Source organism: Rhinopithecus bieti, unplaced genomic scaffold (genome assembly GCF_001698545.2).
Source record: "Rhinopithecus bieti isolate Rb0 unplaced genomic scaffold, ASM169854v2 scaffold_11276, whole genome shotgun sequence".
Taxonomy (NCBI): domain Eukaryota; kingdom Metazoa; phylum Chordata; class Mammalia; order Primates; family Cercopithecidae; genus Rhinopithecus; species Rhinopithecus bieti.
This window is the reverse complement of record NW_016806758.1, coordinates 97,866-103,421: the sequence shown is the minus strand read 5'-3', so window position 1 is coordinate 103,421 and position 5,556 is coordinate 97,866.

The following is a 5,556-nucleotide window of genomic DNA, read 5'->3' as shown; positions in this document are numbered from 1 at the left end:
AGGTCTTGAAGTCAATGCTACAGCTGGCCTGGTGACCCAAAACACAACAGTGCCCACCTCACAGGCACAACGTATCTGGCTCAAGGCTGAAGTCACAAATACAGTACTGAGTAACCCTCTGTCTGGGAACATTAAAGCCAAACAAGGTCATGGAAAAGTCAGACTGTTCTTTTTCTTGACAGCCAGTGCATAGAGCAGGGTACAAACTTAATTTGTGCACAGCTGTGGAATCCACTGAATGTTCCTGAACAGAACAATCTGCCTGTGATGGAGATGATCTGCTGGAAGCCCTACAAAGCAAGAATTACAGACATCAGGCAGGTTTGTTCATGAAAGCAAGGCTTACTACAATTATGTCCTAATAAGCTGTACAAAGTACATGTTGCTCTCATGGCGTGGGGGGGGAGGTACCAAATTCATGCTGTTTCAACTATGTAATTGTCAAGTAAGACTGAGTCATTGCCAAAAAGCGATTCCACATTTGTGAGATTGGTGCACTGCTCTCCTATAAATCATTCAGCAAGACAGGTGCTTAGCCTTCAGTTGTCCTTTATCTGGGAAGTGTCTGGAATTTTGGAAGAATCAAATGGGAGACAGAAGAATGAATAATGAATGAGTTTCTTTGGATTTACAATTTTACTGTTAAAAGTTCTTCAATTCAGAATAAGAACATAAATTATAATAGCAAATTTATATATAAATCATATTATGTGCTAGACATGGTTTTAAAAACCTTACAAATAATAACTGCTTTAATTTTTGTAACAACCCTAGGAGGTCAATACCAAATAAAGAAATTAGTAATCAGTGAATGTGGGATTTGAACCCTTGGAATTTGGCTACAAACTTTGTGGTCTTTAACACTATTCTGTACTAACACTCCAGGAATAGAGAAATAGAAATAGATGAGTGATAGTAGTATGGGAGAATTAGTTAGGACTCTTAATTGCAAGCAAGAGAAGGAAACTGGCTAAGAGAAAGGGGTGGTTATGAGACGATGAACACAGAATCAACAGCGGGGAGGGGTGCAGGAGGACTTGGAAAGGACAAAAATTAGCAAGTGGGGAACATGATGATTGTTTCACAGCTAATGAACTTGGTCTGTCTGTAGCTACTATTGCTGCCTCTGAGATGATTAACCAACTTTAAACCCAGAATGTGAACCCCCCCTACCTCAAGATATAAAATCCTAAAATTGTCAGAGTTTAGGCCATGTAGCTGCCCTCTGATTAGAAGGCCTTAAAGATGATCTATTTCCTTTTTTTATTTCATTTGAGAAGTAGATTTTGGAATTATATTTCTCCAAAAATTAATAGGACAGAACTTTCTGAAATAGAAAACAGAAAGTCATAACAAATTCACCCATACTGCTATCACTTGTCCTGCACAATGGACAAGTAAACACACCTGCAGTTTCACTCTCTTTAAGAACTGTGCACAAAGATGGCTGGTGTATTGGAGCCACTTTGCATGGAGTAATTGTGGAAAAAGAATGAATTTTCAAGTCAAGCACACTCAATGGATGAGATATTTATCTATCTGAACTTTGTTTTCTCATTTATTGAACAGAGTTAGTAATTATTCCTATTGCATAGAGTTGTTGTGGGGATAAATTAAACAATGTGTGAAGCATCTGTGTTAGTAGGCTCTCAGTAAATGTTACTCCCTTTCTTCCTAGATTCACTTACTGAGTCCTCATACACTAACAGAATTTAATAAAAATTGCTTCCTTTTATTGTATATTCTTTATGCTCTCTGCATTTCTGCTAAGCTTTTCAAATACTGTTTCTTGCTTTAATCTTGCAAAATCCTGTAAAATGGGTTCTATCATCTTCATTTACGGATGAAAATGCCAAAGTTTAAAAAGGTTAGTTGATTTCTCCAGTGTCACACTGCTTGTAAGTAACAATGCTGAAATGCAAATGTAAATCTATCTCTACAAGCTTTCTTCTTAACCTCCCACCACACCATCCTAGACTTTTTTAAAAAGTATAGTTTGTGATATTGTAGCACAAGGATATTTTTGCATTTATTTGCTATATCTCTCAAATACCTATATAACTTTTGTTATTTCACTTAAAATATTATTTATTTTTTACTATAATCAATGAAATTGAAAACTAAATAAATTTTAAAATCAAAATATATAATCATAACTCAATTTAGAATACATATGTAAACAGGTTATGTTTTAAAATAATTAGCAGACAAAATTAATATTTTTCAATAATACCATTAACACAAAAATGAAAAAACTTAATCACAAGGGTATTTAAACGAAATATTCCATTAAGTTATTCTTAAAAAGGAATTGTTTTGAGATATGAAAATACTTTGAACATATTTCTTATAGCTGCTGTAGCTATTTCTGATTTTAAAGCAATCTGTTAAATTTAATTATGAGCTAATTTCAAATATTTTCCTCTGACTCCATCTTAAAATAATGATCCATTCATGTTGGAACTTGAGAATAAAAATAAAATGAGACAATGGGGTACAACAGGCATTGTAGACATAGGTGAGTTTTCTCTCTTCCCTCTCAGTTTCAGGCTGACTTTATGGGAAGTGGCTACAGGATGAAAATATGGAAAGAAACTCCTGAATGCCCAAAGTGTTTGCTGAGAAATCACTAACTCTTGTGGTCTTGGTGGCAGGTGTGAGGGCAATGTTAAGTACAGAGAGATTATCAGGCATCTGTTGTGTCCTGTTTTGTTAGGTTAGTCACAAAGAGTAAAGAGGGTTGGGTCCAGCCCTATAAAAACTGGGTCCTCACTTACACCCTTTAGGCTGTAATAGAGACAGATTTTGTCCTGAGGTCAGAGAATGTTTTCCATAATCTTAGGAGATGGGGTCATCTGATTCTTTTTTGTACTCCCAGGCAAAGGGCCTCTCTACATCTAAGAGCTAAACTCTTGACCAATTCCCATTGTCACAGCCCCCCATCCAGAGTTAATTGCATTTTAGGTGAGGAGGACAGAACAACAGAATCACTGTGATAGATGCCTGAGTCAGAATTGAGAGGCCCTGTTTATACTCTTCCTGACCAACACCAGTAGGAGTCCTGGGTCAAAACTGTATCTTTACATGAAACACCCAGGACATGTCTGACCTCTTTGGAAGAATTTGACCTCCATCCCTAATTTATTACTGAAATGTTAGTATTTCTTCAATAAATAATGGGTATATTGTGAATTTTTTAATATGTACTTTATACAGTTATGCACCACATAAGGATGTTTCAGTCAAGACCATACAACAGCAGTCTCATAATATTTTAAAAGCTAAAATTTCCTGTCACCTAGTGACATCATAGTTGTTGTAGCATCATAGCACAACGCCTTACTCATATGCTTGTAGTGATACTGGTATAAATAAACCAACTGTGCTGCCAGTTGTATGAAGTATGGCACATACAATTATGTGGACTACATAATACTTGATAATGATAATAAATGACTGTTACTGGTTTGTATATTTACTATACTATGTTTGTATTGTTACATTAGAGTTTATTCCTTCTACTTAAAAAAAAAAAAAAAAAAGTCAAGTGTAAAATAGACTTAGGAGGGTTCTTCAGGGAATATTCCAGAAGACACTGTTATCATAGGAGATAACAGTTCCATGTATGTTATTCCTCCTGAAGACCTTCCAGTGAGATAAGATGTGGAGGTGGAAGATAGCGATATTGATGACCCTGACCAGTTGTAGTCCTAGGCCAGTGTGTATGTGTCTTAGTTTTTAACAAAAAAGTTCAAGAAGTAAAAGATAAGATTAAAATATGAAAAGGAAAAGAGCTTATATGTTAAGAATAAAAGAAAGAAAACATTTTTTTGGACAGCTGTACATAAAAAAGTTTTATAAAAGAGTGAAAAGAAACAAATTTAAAAGTTTATGAAGAAAAGGAGTTCATAAACCTTAGTTTATGAAGCTAAGGTTAACTTATCATTGAAAATAAAAATCTTTTAAGTAAATTTAGTGTAGGTTCAGTGTACAATGTTTCTAAATTCTACAATACTATAATGTCGTAGGGCTTCGCATTCATTCAATACTCGCCCAATGACTCATCCAGTGTCACTTCCAGTCCTGCAAGCTACATTCATGGTAAATGTCCTATACAAGTGCATCATTTTTCAAATCTTTTATATAATTTCTTAACCATACATTTTCTATGTTTACATATATTTAAATGTACAAGTATTATTGTGTCCCAATTGCCTACAGTATTCAGTAGAGTAATGTGCTGTACAGGTTTATAGCTTAGGAGTCACATACCATATAGCGTATGTGTGTAGTAGGCTATACCATCTAGGTTTGTGTGAGCACACTTTGTGATGTTCACACAATGAAAAATCACCTAAGAATGCATTTCTCAGAGTGCATCCCCAATGTAAGGGACACCTGACTGAATTAGAAACAATATTGCAATTATTAATTACTTTGATTTATGATACCTTCAATTCAACCTCCCCAAATGAGTAAAGAATTAATAACAAACATATAGAACATACACAGTAGTGTTAGATACATTTTCAAGTAAGTGCATAAATCTAAAATCTCTTCCTTAAATGTAGATTCTCTTTGGTTTTTCACTAATACAAGGGTTCTTTGGTAACTTGAAATCTGGAATCAATTTAACAAAACAGCTTTCCTTTACCAGGTATGGTCATGGCTATTCTGGCCTTGTATTCTGAATCTTGACATTTTTTAAGCGAACACTAAGATTTCGATCTTATTTATGTTAGAATAGACTCAACATCTAGCCAGCTGAAGCAAAAGTTCAACTTGCATAAGTGATTGAAAGTGCTGATTTCAGCCTAAACATTTAGAAATAAATGCTGAGTTCCTACTTGCTTTATATGGTTGTTACCTGTCACCCTGTAAGCCAAGTGCAACCGAGTTGAAGCTGACAATCACTCTAATAACTGTTTTGATGTTGTCTTATTGTTAAACTGATAGTGATGGGCCAGGCAGAAGAGGACACAGTCCATCTGCTACAGAGGATATGTGTGGTGCAGCCCAAGTCCCTCATCACCTTTGCAGCTGCTTCTCTCATGGATTTGCCAATTTTATATAGGCCCCAAAAGATAAAGAGCAGAACGTTCTATATCATTCCATACCTTTGTTATGGGAAGCAAGGACAGTAGGGCCACAGGAAGTCAAAAAATAGATGCATTATTTTTCCAGAAAATATTTTGTCACAATAACTTTGTTAACGCTTTATAATGACAAGCCAATTATTGGTTCAGAAATTGAGAGAATGAACATATTTTGATCATAAACAAAACTGCTTAAACAGTTTCTTGAACATTGAAAACTTCCCACAACTCCTGGTTAAAAGTTAGACATACAAAATATTTTCTTCTCTTTCTTTTAGAATCACATCTTTCAGAAGAAGCATTCTCATGTCTATTAATTTAAAAATTTAGAATTTAAGTTTAAAATTGCATGGAATATAGGCTAAATCAATGGATGATCATGAGGTCACTCCTTTTTACAGTAGGTAATTACATAGCCATTTGTAAAAACTTGAATTTATCAGCTTTTATTTATTTATTT